The sequence below is a fragment of the Falco punctatus genome, assembly GCF_963210335.1.
Source record: "Falco punctatus genome assembly, contig: scaffold_46, whole genome shotgun sequence".
NCBI classification, from domain to species: Eukaryota; Metazoa; Chordata; class Aves; order Falconiformes; family Falconidae; genus Falco; species Falco punctatus.
In genome coordinates, this window is record NW_027660143.1 from 384,236 (window position 1) to 400,222 (window position 15,987).

The 15,987-nt window shown below is 42.3% G+C and overlaps 1 long non-coding RNA gene across 1 annotated transcript in view; it reads right to left on the minus strand.

The window, feature by feature from the left end:
- Positions 1–15,987, minus strand: part of LOC308057831 — a 168,490-nt gene that overhangs the window by 2,910 nt on the left and 149,593 nt on the right. The gene's annotated exons all lie outside the window — the stretch shown is intronic.

Here is a 15,987-nt window from a genome sequence, read left to right on the forward strand (position 1 = left end):
GTGTGGACGGAATCGCCATCGCTGACTGTGTCTTGAGAAGAGTCGTGCTGTCGGTGGAATTTACAGCTTCTTCTGGTTTAGCACCGTTAGTAGAATTAGTCCACACTTGGCAAAGAGTAGTCAGAATTTGCCACCAAGATGCTAAATGCATTCCCGACACGGAGTTCCCCTCCGCGGCAGCATCATACAATTGGCTGCTGTATGTACACACTTTCATTCTTTCAAAGTCTCTAAAGTTTCTTGGCTGCTCACCTGTCTCGATGAATACAGGTGTTATCCTCGGGGTTTAGGTTGTCTGCCTGGTCCAGACAGCCAGACGATCGTACAGCCAAGCCGTCTCCTCCGGAACGCAGCCCTCTTCCAGGAGCTGTCTTTTTTATCGACCAGTTCCGTCCTTATTCTTCCAAGGCTTCGGAACACCACCATAGGGGTCACCATTTGAGGAAACTGAGGCACGGACTCCCTGATCTGACTAGAAGACCCTTCATGAGTCCATATACGTCTCTTTCTGGGGACGAAGCCTGATTCCCCATTACGGATTTCCCACAGCTCACCTCTCAACTCCGGAGGGATTTCTGGCCGGCTCCTGCTTCCTTTCAGCAGATCATTCAAAGTTCTGCGGGATTCGCTGCATGTCGCTCAGATAGGCGATTCGAGAGCCCTTCACGTTAGATCCTTAAACGCATCACGTCGGGGTCACCAATTTGCGGCGAATGAAGAGACGGGACGCAGCTTGATGCAAGCAAATGTCAATTTATTGTACAGAAGCACGAGGTTTTATACACTTTCAGAAGCTGCGCGTTTTAAACAGATTGGTTCTTGAAGCTAAGCCTTGCATACTAGGCAATCCCTGATTGGTGGTTAGCTGCCAGCAATTAACAACAAGGTGTTATCTTTCCTTGGCGCCATCCGTCTCCCACTCCCCTGTGCTCTGCAAACATGCCTCATCATGTTAATTGTTGTCTAGACAAGCTCGAGCTCATCCCCCTCAGCTAACTGATTGCCACGCATGGTCCTAGTTTGCAGCCCGCTCCTGCAATACAAGTCAATGTTTCTGATGCTAAGCCATCCTGTTCCCCCTTCTTACGAACCTCTTATGAGGGATGGACAACTTGGTTAAGAAAAAGGGGAAATATTTATCGAAACAGAATAGTGAGAGATGTAACTGGAATGTTAGGAACAGGACTCGGAGTATTAAATTCCATAGACTGAGAGGTGATAATGAATAAACTAGCCGCCACCATGGCCGATCTAGAAAAACTAGAACAACCACTAAAATCTTCATTATTGGCATTAGGGGCGCACCAATGGTTGATATCGAAGGTACTCCCCAGGTGGGAACAAATAAACATGGAAGATCATCAACTCATCACTAAGGCGTTAGGTGGTTTACAGGACAACGTCGCCCTGGCTCTAAGTTGTATCCAAGCCCAAATGTGGATGCAATCAATAGCTGCATCCATAATAAGAGAAGGAGAGGAAGGCATATTTCCCACGGAAATTTGAAAGATGGTTTGGGACAATGCTACGGAGGTAGAAAGAAAACTCCAGTCATGGTGGAATATGGTGAACTTTACCTACGACCCCAACACACACACAATCACAGCTTTTGTATTAACCATACATAATGCAGTAATAATTACCATACACCCCATTGTAGCCCTTGGAATTAACCATAATGGGGTGCTCCTGTACCCTTTTGAACATAGAACATGGGCCAGAAAGATAGGCGACAAGTGGCAAACAGTAGATTTAGAATCTTGTATTATGCGAGAACAGCAGGGCTTCCTCTGTGAAAGCAATACTATAATGGCTCAGGATACTTGTTTAGATACAGATCAGAAAATATGTCATTTCGAGGCCCGACCAAATGCAAACTTGGAAACAGTAATTATATATGCAGGGAAGGGATGTGCGTGTTTGAGAACTAAGTGTAACAGAGTAACCGTAGATGGGGAGGTAAAGGAGACTGCACAATATTCAAATTATTGTATTTGTAATTTTACTACAATCACAGGATGCGATTTTAGTTACTCAGCCCCAGTAGTGTCTCATCAATTCTTAAAATCCAACTTTACCCTATCACAGATGATAATTCCTACCCCCATAGGACTAAATACAAATAGTATAAAAGAACTATTAAAAAATGCAGATTTACAACGTATACTGGACGAAACCAAAAAAAAGGGACACGAAACTCTTCTTATGATCCATCGCGATGTAGAGGGGATCAAGAAAGTTTTAAAAAAGGTAGAACAGGATGGAAACCATAATTGGTGGAATACTCTCTTTGGCTGGTCACCTTCTGCAACAGGAATTCTTAACACTATGGTACACCCCATTGTGATCTTATTGATCAGTTTAAGAATTTCCTTAATACTAACCATTATGTTATATTTGTGGGTTTGGAGAATGTTTAAAAGGGTAACACTTATGTATGATGCTTTATATCATTCGGGAAGACTGCTTAAGTAAAAGAATTTACTTAGTTTGATAGAAAAGGGGGGATTGATATGGAGAAATAGTGTGAAATGGGGACAATGGACATCGATCGTGATTGTATATGTCTGCCCAGGAATGTGGGTATGGTGACTGGTCATGGGTGCGGTGTCTGGTCACATAGGCACACAGCTCTGAGGAGACACCTACAGTTTTGAGGAGACGCCTGCCCTTCTTCCTCTAACAAAGGGGAGACGGGGAGACGCCTGCCCTTCTTCCTCTAACAAAGGGGCTATTTAAAAAAGAATGAGAAAAGATGAGAGATATTCCAATGCTATCCAGAGGGAGGGAGTGCTAAGTCTCCTTGCTGGAGAAGATTGGATGGTCACAAGGACATGAATCACCACTCCTTGCTGGAGAAGATCTAATGGTCACGGATGGTCACAAGAACACGAATCACCTACAAACCTGCAAGACCACCACATTCCAGGAAACGGACTGATAAGCTAATTAACATACGAAGCGGGGTTTAGGTAACGAATATGTATGGGCGTTAATTTAATATTTATTTGTTTTATTGTATAAATGTGGGATGGTTCGTCACTTCGGGCATGCACGCTTGTGGAGGAGCGATCCCCCGTGCATCTGCGCGCAATAAACATACCTACTTTATAACTTTCGAGTTATAGAGTCTAATTCCGCACATCACTTGCACCAGGCTGAATGCAGCGTCAGCCCAAACAGGGGGAAAGCCAAGGCAGGAGGGGTGCTAGGCAGAAGCTGGCTGTTTGTGTCGCTGTGGACCCATGGTCCCTTAAGCTTTTGAAAGCTGAATTGCCCTCCCTTGGGGGTAAGAGGTTGCAAAGTCTCTACTGCAGCACTGCCTTGTGTTACCAGGGCGCTAACTCTGCTACGCACTTGCTTGTAGCCTAGGGGCACAGTTGAGACCAGTGCAAAATGTTGTTCTGCTTTGCAACTGCAAACCCTTAGCAGACTGTTTAAGACCAGGTTTCTAAATAAACGTTGTTCAAAGGCAGCACTCCTGAGCCTTCCACAACTAACACAGATACTCTGCAGGCAAGCAACTGCAAGCCCAGCGCAGGTGGCTTTACAGAACCATTTCCCAAAGCCTGCCTCTTGGCCAAGGGCTTTGCAAGGTGCTCTGCGCCTCCTGACCATGCTACTGATGCATTTCTAGCTCATCTACAGCACTCTGGCACTTTGCTGACTCACACTCCATCAAGTACGAGACGAAACGTTCCATTTGTACAAAATTCTGGTTCTGCTGTATAATCCCCATGTGCTCCTCACCAAGCGGCCCACATCCCTCCCCCAATGCCCTGCAAGGAGCGCAAAACCCAGTTTGGCAGAAACCACCGTGGTGTCGCTGCAGCTGTGCAGAGGACCTTGCTGGCACAGCTCCCTAATGCCACACACTCACCAGTTCAAGGGCAAGACAAGGGACAAAGTACTGGACATGAGTGCTCCTGGGGGTTCTCTCACCCTACTTCTATTTGGGGTGATGTTCATCTGTTGCTCTGCTGCTTCTCTCTAGTTGAAGAGCAGCAATTTGCCCTTCATGGGAACCAACTTACTTCCACACCCAAAATGAATGCTAATTCATACTAATAAATCACATTTTAAAGGAAACAGCGTCCTCTGCAAAGCATGCCTCGGTGAGGTTAAGCTCTTATGTCACTTGGGCAGTATGGAGAACTGCCCTAGGCCAACATCATTTTAACCTTCCATACGAATGACGTAAAACCATTTCTCAGTCCCTCCCCAAAGCAACAGATCATTTCACAAGCTCAGGGAGCCAGGGACCGCAGGGCATTTCCTCTCTAGTTTGCTACAGCCACGCTGTTTGAGGATAGGACAGGGCATTAAACTAAATCTAAGCAGCGAACGCAAGATGAGAGAACAGCTGTGCCCAAAGGGATCCTGCGCCTCTGGCCTGGTGCGGAAACGCCAGCTGGCTCAGAGCGACCCCCTCACCTTGCATCACCCACAAAGTCACACAAAGAACTGTGCCAAGAGGCAGCAGAGTGCTGGTGCAAAGAATCAGCCTGTCTGTCTGTGTTCCCCTGTAGGACAAGGCCTCAAGGACAAGAGTCCAAGTACTGATAGCCTGATGAATAGAGACTTGTTATAACTTGCAGGGCACAAGCCCTGGGAACCAAGGAACAAGCTAACTGCAGACCCCTGAGCCGCTACAGCTGAGGAGGCAGCCAGATGGACAGAGAAACAAGTAGCCAGATAAGGGAACGGATGGCGCCGATATGTAACTTTGTTAATCAAGAAAGCCGCCTAGAAAGAAACCTCCTAATTTGGGAATAGAAATTGTTGCTATGTCAAGGTAAACTAATAAGTTCCTATTGTTTTAACGGTGTGCCTTAAATATCAACCAATCCCTGTTTTTTACGCTTAAGATTTAACCAATCAGTGTGTAATATGTAGAAGGTAGACATGTATACAAGTGTAAGAAAATCATTAATAAACCGACAACTTGCTTGCATCAAGCTGCGTCCCGTCTCTTCGTTCGCCGCAAATTGGTGACCCCGACGTGATCCGGTGAAGGATCTGACGTGAAGGGCTCTCGAATCGCCTGACTGAGCGACATGCAGCAAATCCCACAGAACTTTGAATGAACCACTGAAAGGAAGCGGGAGCCGGCCTGAAATCCCTCCGGAGTTGAGAGGTGAGCTGTGGGAAATCCGTAATGGGGAATCAGGTTTCGTCCCCAGAAAGAGACGTATATGAGCTTGTGAAAGGTCTCCCTAACAAACATGAGAAAAGTATTTCTGGGCATGACCTTAAAGCAATGCTTAAGTGGGTGCAAGTAAATATGCCTGCAGTGACTGCAACTACAATTTTCATGCGGGAACTTTGGGACGACGCAGGGGTGAAGTTGTGGGATTCTGCGACAAAAGGCAATACTGAGTTCCACCGTCTGCTCTCTTCATGGAGAGTTATTTTTGAGACTATAAAAGCACAAAAAGAAAAGGCAGAGAAAGGAGAGGAGGAGGAATCGCAAGCTCCTATAGCCCTTTCCTTATCAGCCTCTACATCACAGTGCTCTAAACCCCTGGGTGTCAATGCAGTGGAGTAACTGCCAGAAAACGATCCCTTTGACCCAGGACTGGTAGAGCCTGAACAAGAACCTGATTTATACCTTCCTGATCTACGTGATGTGTGGGCAAAAATAAAGAAACAAGCCTTAAAGGAGGGGGATCTAGAAATGGCTAAAACTATAGTTGCTCCGGTCTTGTATTCTCAGGGTCGGGCAGGGGGAGCACGATGGGAGGCTCTTTCTTTTTCGGTTGTTAAAGAACTGCGCCGCACGGTTATGGAACGTGGTATTTCTTCTCCCTGTTTTATAAGTCTGTTATCTTCTGTGTTTGATGCTTATGTCATGACTCCTCATGATTTGAAATCTTTAGCACGATTGCTGCTAACCCCGACTCAGTACACGTTATGGGAGTCGCACTGGAGAGGGGGACTGCAAGCACTCCTGCTCACGTACGTTAACCATAATGATGCTGCATCAGCTGCACTGACAATAGAGCATCTTACGGGCACCGGTGCACGTGCTGACCCGGTAGCGCAGGCTCAACACTGCCCCCGTGCGGCTCTCGAGGCAATTAGAGAAGAGGCGAAAAAGGCTTTTTTCCAGGTCCCTGACGTACAAAAGCCACAAAAAGCCTTTACTAACATCACTCAGGAGTCTCGAGAACCTTATATGCAGTTTATTGATAGACTAAAACAGGCTTTGGAACGTCAAGTAGATAATGCGGAAGCTCGGGATATATTGTTAACAAAACTAGCTGTTGAAAATGCTAATGTTGATTGTAAAAGGCTACTGAAGTCTCTTCCCAACCCGAACCCCGCTCTGGTGGAAATGGTGGAAGCATGTAACCGAATCGGTACGGTTGACCACAAGTTTGAAGCTATGGCTGCTGCTTTTGTAGCGATGCATGGTGTGGGAAATTGCTATGGTTGTGGTAAGCCTGGTCATCTAAAGAGAAATTGTCTTGTGAGGGCTGCGGGGAATAAACAACAACCTCCTGGTCCTGGATTTTGTCCAAAATGTCAGAAAGGGCGTGATTATGCTAATCGATGTTGACCTAAGTATGACTTCCAGGGACAACCGATACAGGGAAACCGACCACGGAGCGCGGGGCAGCGACGCACGCAGACACAAATGCCACAGCTGACATTTCAACATCCTTGGAGAGAAGCACCGACACCTCAAGTCTCTGTCCAGCAACCTCAGGCAGCGCTGGACTGGACCTGGCAACCTCACACACAGTAACACTGCTCTATTCCTCGGTTCATTTATTATCAACAAATGTCAAAGGACCATTACCCTCCGATACACAAGCTCTGTTAATTGGTAGATCTTCCACAACATTGTCTGGTCTCTTTGTTTTACTGGGTGTTATTGACTCTGACAGGGTGGACGAAATCAAAATCATGGCACGGACTCCATTTCCACCTTGTACGATACCTCAGGGTAGTCGAATAGTGCAATTGATTCTGATTCCAGCAAGGGTAAACTCTCTTATCACTGATCATCCTCCGCAGAGGAGAGGAGGTTTTGGATCCACAGGGTTACCTCACATTTTGTGGGTACAATCCATTTCTCCACAGCGACCTATGTATCAGTGTACCCTTATTTACAATGGCCAACAAATAGCACTAAATGGGATCATTGACACTGGAGCTGATGTCACAGTAATTTCTCAAGCCAAATGGCCTCCGCAATGGCCACTGACTAATGTCTCTCAGACGCTGGCTGGGATAGGGGGCACCGGTAACAGTCGTCAGAGTTTGGAACTAATTTGAATTCAAAGACCAGAGGGACATGTGGCTTCTGTTAAACCTTTTGTGCTGCCTGTCCCTATGGTTTTGTGGGGATGTGATATATTGTCACAATGGGGAATGTCTATCCGTACACATTTTTAGATGGGACCATTGAAGTGCTCGACACCCTAAAAATAACCTGGAAAACTGATGTTCCTATTTGGGTGGATCAATGGCCCCTTCCTTTGGGAAAACTTCGCGCACTTCAAAACTTAGTCTCAGAACAACTGTCCCAAGGACACATTGTACCTTCTACTAGCCCATGGAATTCACCTGTTTTTGTTATTAAAAAACAAACTGGCAAGTGGCGCTTGCTCCACGATCTTAGAAAAATTAATGATGTTATGGAAGATATGGGAGCCCTCCAACCCGGGCTCCCATCCCCGACTATGATCCCTCGACATTGGCATCTAACTGTCATAGATCTTAAAGATTGTTTTTTCAGTATCCCGTTACATCCAGATGATGCCCCGAAATTTACCTTTTCATTTCCAAGCATCACCATGCAAGCTCTGTTGCAGGGATATCAGTGGGTTGTACTGCCACAAGGTATGAAAAATAGCCCTACAATGTGTCAATGGTACGTTGCAAAAATACTCAGTCCTGTCGAAATGCTATGCCTACTGTGTTATTGTATCATTATATGGATGACCTTTTAGTGGCAGCACATCACGAAGTCATGGAGAAAGCTGTAGCCCTTGTCACAGATGCCGTGAATTCGGCAGGTCTCTCTATAGCACCAGAAAAGGTCCAGAAGTTTCCCCCTTGGAAATATCTGGGCTGGCGAATAAGGAAAAGGTGACAAAAGGAACTAGTTGTTAGACCATGTCCAGATATTTTCAGCACCATATTGTCTTCTGAATGTGGTGCCGTTTGCTCTATACCTGTCACTATGGCTATCACCAAGCGTTATTAGAAGTGAGTCAGGGACTGCACATGTGCTAGTGCAGATCCACCTTCACCGTTCCAAAGGAAACAATTCCATAACGACAGATTAGTGAGAAAGCAGGAATAAAGGCATTTTTATTTTGTATAGATATATCTGTTTTCAGAAAGGAATTCAGTTTATTAATAAAACTATTTTTGTTGAAGTTTAGCAGCAGATAGATAAAATTAGCTGGAGGGTTACTTACTTTCAAGTAGATCCAGTGTTCCACTCCCCTCCTGGCAGAAAAGAAAAGTACCTTCAGGTTTTCAAGGCACAGATTGTGTATTTCTTGTGGTATGAACTAATTTCTTTTAACATTCAGCTGTGCAACTCACCAGTTCCAAGAACTGCGTGTTACAGTTTGCATTCTGAACAAAGTTAAGTACCTTCCCTTCCAGGGCTCTTTTGTCTTCTAAATGCATCCTCCTTGGTTGTATTTCATGTTACTGTGTTCTCACTGCTTCTCTATAAATGAACATATTAATCCTTAATTTTCTAGGTTTCTTGCTCCATTTGCCAAAGCAGCATTTTCCTTCTCTCAGGAGCTGCAGATGCAGATTACCACTGTGCCAGCTTCTTCCTGTCTGGAGTGGTTTGGCAAAAGGAATTAGTTCAGGAAAGTTCATAAACGTCTATTTTCTTTTCACTTCTACTACACTTCACAGCTGTCTCACTGTGCTCTTGTCACTTTTCTTTCGAGTATACTTATGAAAACCCATCACAGCAGCTGAGGTCTGCAGGGTTGGAAAGCTGACCTTCCAACACAAGGGGCAGAAATACGGGAGGCAATCTTTCTCCCATCAAATAACAGTTCCTCCACAACTCTTTCACTGTTTGGGATATCGCTGAGAAAATGCAAAACCTCAATTTTGGCTTGTTGCAGCATTCACAACGATGGAGAAAAAGCTGTCAGGATTCACTTGTCAGCAGCTTAGGCAGTTGTGGAACTTGAGGTCCATTTGAAAATGCTTCAGTTATTTGTATGCAGTAGACCTAGATGCAAGGGCATTAAAATCTGGCATGAAAGCCTATATGAGCAGGATATGCTCTAGTCTGAAAGAAGACAGGTTTGGATTGAGATAAAATGAAACACAGACAACTAGAAAGAAGTACAAGTGCAATACTGCTGGTTGACTTCATGTTTAAAAACATGGCCCATCAGTGCAGAGAAAAACTAGTCTGTAGCCTCCAATTAGAGCTGCTGCATTTTTCTAAGCTGTCCGGCTTACTCTGCATCCAGGCAAAACAGTTCACAGAAATAGTATATTCCCTTTTTTATGTATCACTTCAGGAGAAAAGGAAAAAAATAAAAAAACCCAAACAACAGAACAAGCAAAACCCCAAAACTGTTGCTATAGAGGTATCATCTATAGAGATAAAGAAGGCCTAAAATGAAGCAAGAATTCATAGAATCACCTTTCTAAATCTTCAGCTGCTCAGTCTTGAAAATATGGGGGAAGAAAACTGAAATGCATGTGAGTTAGCATGCGGTTGTATAAAGCTATCCATGAGATCAACTAGGACTCTAGGAATTTCCAAAGAAGTTGATCCCACCACATCTGCTTTCTCCCTAGCTGTGAGAAAGGACATCGTGAAAATCAACCTTCAGACAGATAAGATTCTTTCCCCCTTTGAGTACTGCATCATCACAGAGAGCCCAGCACCCCCAGAACAGCAAGAGAGATGAAGGAACCGGCACTTACTGCCACAGAGCATTTCCACTCGGTTTGATTCTGCAGGTCAGCTACAAGCAACAGGATCCAACTCATGTTCAAAGAGCTCCAGCTCTATGTCTTATTGAACAATGGAAGTGGTGCACTCTGGAAACTCTAATTCAGATGTCCCACTATATATGCTGGTAAAAGCATATATATACACACACACACACACACACACACACTGATTATTCAGACATAATCTGGGGTTTGCCTCACACCTCCTGCAATGAAGCCACTGATACTTACCTATCGTCACACATACAGGGCATTGCAAACCATCCTTGAAACAACTCATCAGCAACTAGTAGACTCTGTATTAAAACTGTAGCAGTATTAATATTTGATGTCTTCACAGCAGTAAAGATTTATTTATTTTTTTAAAAAGCAGAAAAGTCTGAGAAAGCCATTATTTGTCACGGGATGATCCAAAGGCTGTTAATCTCCTGTCTACACCTTAAAGAAAGAAAAGAGGAGAAAAATCTAATTTAAACAAGTGTTATTAGGGATAAAAAATTCAGACTGATGTTACATTAAATTATTTGGGAGGCTGAGGTATCCAGCCATGGTCTTCAGTATAAAAGAAAATTATAGGGTCTATCAACTAGAGAAGCGGTGCTCTGAGCCTATGTGCTGGCATGCTTACAGTTTTTTTAATGTCTGGCAGGATGTTTTACAAACTAAACTCAGCAAGGTGACGATTCCACCACAAGGTGCTTCAGATGGTTTTGCTAATAATTTTGATCAGCTAAAATGGAGAAAAACGTAACTTCATTTATTTGGCTTTTCCAGAACCTGTCAAGCCTGAGCAGAACCATTAATTTCTCCCTTCTGCATCTCCCCCACCTTCATCCAGAAAAGACGCACTTCAATTTTATTTTTTTTCTACAAGTATTCTGCATAATCAGCCTTTGTTCCCAAAACAAATTTTGGTCATTCTTTGTTCTCTTCCTTTGCTAGAAGGAAGTGCCATTTCTTGATTATGTTCATTGGAGGTTGGTACTGCTACTGCTGCAAACATGGAAGTGCTAACCACCATCTATTAGCTTTTGTTTTAAGAGCCTTTTAACCAACTTTGTTAATGGACTGAATGCAATTTAGGTATGGAACTTGGCTAAAATGTAGCTTCAATTGGCTATTAAAATTTAAGAGCCAACTAAGATAGCTAATTACAAAAAAGCTCCAGTGATAATCTTAGGAAGAATTAGTAATAGCAAATGACAGGCTGTCTAGTCTTATTCCCAAAGGGAAAGAAACTCTTAACTAAGAAGTCAACCAGACAAGGTGCAGAAAACCTAATTGCATTACTCTTATTATGGCATCCCAAATCTGGCAGCTCACTAGGATAAAACAGTGAGTAAAGTCTGTCAAACTACTCAGGAAAGCAACTGACCCTCTTCTTAATGCTAGCTGTAACAGACATCGGGAATTACATTAATATTTTATATTAACTTATTCCTGTAAAAATTAGCAAAGAAGCACCATCTAAAAAATATCTTATACCCATCCTGAATTTGATTCTCTCGCCAGATATTTTAGATTAAGGAAAAAAAAAAAAAAATAGAAACAATGTCTGCAAAGCGTTCAAGCACTAAAAGGAGCATTCTGTGCTTCGTTATCAATAGCCTCATGACACCATCAGCTGAAGTGCCGACTAGTTCTCCTGTGAAGATTTATCATGTATAGCGGCCACTTTGAAACATAGGTAGCGGAGTCTTTAACATTCCCTACTCAAGAGTCTCCCTGCTGTGCTGTAAATGTCAGTCCGGTTTTTTCACGGCTGTGCGCACAGATTGGAAACAGCAGGAGAGCTTGGGAGTATGACTGCAATACCAGTAAGGACACTTGTCTTCACGGCACTGCTCAAGTGGCTCTGGGAATGCAGGACCCTGCTGTTCTCTAATATTTACACACACCTGCAGTCACCAAGAGCCGTAAATGCAGTCTAAAGGCAGCTTGCTTCTTTTGTGTTGGGGGCTTTACTTTCAAACAGGGATGGCAACAAAATCCTACCGTTTCCCTATCCCTGTTCTGCAAAACAGCACACACGTGTGCAAGCACATACAGTATGCGGTATGTACAGTAGCACTGCAGGGATTGTCACAGCCTTCCACTTCGCTTATCCTGACCATCCCACGCTTTAAAACATCATTGCAGGTCACAGTGAGCCAAAGGCGTTCTTGCTTGCCACGACTGTAGTTTTGCAGTCTCTTGTGAGCAAAGGCAAGCCCTGAAACAACATTCACCTAGGATGGAAAGCACCCTTTTTCTTCGCAGAACACTTGTCGGTACAAACTTTTCCCAGGACTTTTTTGGGGTGGGAAGAGGCAGGGGTGGCTTACGAAATCTGCGCCTCAGAACATTCTTTTCAAATATATGGAAATGTCTGTGTTTCCTGCATTTGGCTTTGGCAGTCTCAAAAGAAAACACACTCCTTGTAAACTTCAAAATAAAGAGAGAAAGTTTACTGGTAAATAAGTTACTAAAACAATTGAAATGTCAAACAACTAAAGTACAAAAGAATGACATTAACTTTGAGTATGCAAGACAGCAAGAGAATACAATATGCTTTCCTGACAACAGTTCTTCGGAATAGTGTAACATACTTTTTGAACAAAATAATTAAATGAAGTCATTAAAATGATAGTTTGGTTTGAGGAGTTTTAAATATGCGAGAGGCTTTAGCAGTCCTGTTTTGCATCTGAAATGAAAAGCATGCTATGCTTAAAGTCACCAGCCACACTTTGCTGATTGAGTCTGTATAGCAGTCAGAGTAGAAATGAACTTTTAAATATGTTATTCCAGTTTTATTTCAAAACAATGGATTCCCTTGTTTTCAAAACATAACCTCGGCATTCATTCAACATTTTATGCTACAACATATTTATTTCAGTAGCGATTCAGACATAAAATCAAGCAAGCATAGCACTGGGCATCCACACAAATACACCACCCACTGGCTCATACGCATTCGTTTTGGTTTGCCGAACTTCATAAAGCAGTCTCCCTGATAAGAATAACGCTCATGCCCTAACAATTTTTTATTTTTTTTTTTTTTTTTAGTATCTAAATGTAAAGTAGTGGTACTTCACACCAAAATTAAACACTGCATTTTTTTACTCACAACTCTGAAAACAAGACTCAAAGCCAGGCAAGGAAGTACTTTTAAGAAAGGTTTTGGAAGGTTACATGCTTCTCAACTATGCAAAAAAGGTAAACCACTATTTTGTTATGAGAAGCACATGCAAGTCAAGCTTTCACTGGAACTAGACACTTTACAAAATTATTAATAATTACAACTTTTCTCTAACATAAAAAGAAAACCTGAGGGGGCAGTTGAGAATGGACCTTGGATTTTGGTTTGTTCTTTTCTTTTCCCTGGGCTCTATGTCTGAAATGCTGGTCTCCTCCTTTCCAGAGAAAATCTGAATAATTAGAAAAGTGACACAAACATAAATACTATGAAAAAAATAACTAACATTCACTACCTGTTCTCCAAATAATTGTTTAAACTTATTTTGTAACAAAGTGGAATGCAAGGACGTGATTTTTGTCTTACGTTCTCTTTTTTTAATTCAAACACTTGAAAAATATTTAAAAGGTGTCTCTACCATTTCAGACTTCCTCTTGGTGTACATCTAAGTGTCCCTCAATAGGACTTACTCAAAATTAGAAGAAATCAGATGCAACACCACTGTTCTTTATAAAGTACCCACAACAAAAGTAAATAAAGCTTTATTTCTACATTATAAAGCAGAAAAAAGCACTTTAGTTTGCCTTTAAGATATGGATTTGTGTGTATAAAGAAAACACATCCTCACTTCAAAGTTGGCAAAACTTTGCATTCGTATTGAAGTATTCATAAATTATGCAAATATTTTAATAAAAAATCTAATTAATAAACATCTATTTTAATAAAACATCTATTCTTCAAAACAGGTACAAACAACATTAATGTTTTCAGGATTCATCACTTTAAAAGGAAAGAAATAGATTCCAGTGCTACGGTAACTGAAAAAAAAAGACAACCCAGAGGTAAGCCAAAGAGCAACTTAATTTGTTGTTCCATCTATAATTTACTTCTGGACTCCCCTTCTGGATGCTGTGCCTTTCTTGGCTTTTGGTGAGGTCATCTTCCGCCTTCTGGTAGCTACTGCATCAGCAATTCAAACAACAACAACAACAACAACAACAAAAGACAAGACTTTCTAAAAAATAACAGAAACAGATCAGAAGAAAATATATATAGTCTTAAAGAGGATGGATCGACTCAAATCATGCATTTAGTTTTGACGGGGGGGGCAGGTGGACACATGATAGGGACTCAGGAGAATTTACCACAACTTCTGGGCACAACATTTTTTCCTGAAAAACATGTTGTACAATTCAGCTTCTCAAACGGTAGCATTGCATACCTTGGAGCCAACTTAATAGCTCAGGTCCACTAAAGGATGAAGAATCAGCTCCTCTTCAAAACCTGAACCCCTCCTTCCTCCCCATGCACCAACTTTTAGTTCCGCATTAAGCCATTTTTGGTGCTCTTTAGCCCTTGTGCTAAGCTGATCCAGCTCCACAATCTGGCAAAGAACTTTTCTTTTGTCTAATAGTTTAGCGAGCTGCAGCATCTTAGAGCATTCGGAATGAAGCTTATACAAGGGGAGGTGGAAGGCACACCGGCAGAAAAGAGGAAGATTTTTGTTTGGCACTGTTGAGCTGTTAAATCAGCTCAGCTATCAGTGCAACTTCACCTACACATTTCAAGCTACTATTTGGCAATATTTTATTAACAAGTGTAACAAACAGTGCCATCTAAGTAAGATTCCTAACAAACTTGGCAGGCAGGTTGTTCAAAAAGACCATACTCAAATGCAGCAATAAAAAACTCCCTGCACTTTGATTCTTTCCTGCCCACTAACAGGGAAAAGGGGAAAAAAACCAACAAAACACCACAGCTCATTTCTGTAAATCACATTCAACTGTAGTACTTTGAGAAAAAAAATATTACTTACCATAAAAATTGCTACCATTTTCACAAATGCAGTAACAGTAATATGTTTTTCATCTCTTAGCCACAGTATTATTTGGTTTACATTTTTTTTTTTATCCTGACTTCCCCCTTGAAGTCAGTATGCCTAACTATTTAAGTTCTTGCTTGTAAAGCTACATGTAACTCTACAGTTCCTGTTAACCTTTTAATCTGGATTACTGACAAAGAAAAAAAGATAAAATTGAGTTTCACGGAAGTCTGTAAGAAAGAAGCTGCTTGCGTAAGACAACAGCCTTTGAGCCCCCTCCCCACAAACGTTTCGTGTGGGAGAAACGCCAGCTCTATTCCTGAAAACAGGAGAAGTCTTGTGTGGGCAGCACCGAATGAGGACACAAAGCTATTACAAGGAAAGGAGAGAGTTTTTATAAAGCAGCTTACACTGAATTAGGTTGAAACAGCAATTTAAATGCGGAAGAACTCTATAGGCAAAACCAAACCAGATGGTGTCACTGCACAGCTTGCTTTGAGACTGGAACAAAGTTCAGCAGAGGCATAGAGTCTCACAGGCTCTAGAGGAATTATTAGGCAAGTTGACTGTGATATCTGTGTAAGCAATATTGTAAAGCAACTTTAGAAAAGAAGCCCAGCAGTACCATGTATAGTTTTGGGCTCTATCCTTCAAGAAAGTTCTGAGAAAAATGGAGGTAGGGGAAATACCAGGAGTGGTGATCATGGTTTCTAGCTTTAGGAAAAGATAGATAAATTGAATTTAACCATTTATCTGAAGAAAGGAAAAAATTGGAGAGAGATGTGATGTGCAAATGTGTACCACATGTGCAAAAGGTTGCTGCATAAAGTGAGAGCAATTTTCATGTCCACAGTGGATAGGACAACTAATAAGCTTAAGGGAAATTTGTATTAGCTACTAAAGATATCAAAAGAAGATACTCAGCCTTATGAAATCCTTTTTAGTAGTCAGGACAGTAAAGTATTACAAGTGGTGTTGACCGGGGCTGTTTTAAAACCTTAATCATAGAGGTTTTAACAGAAAATAT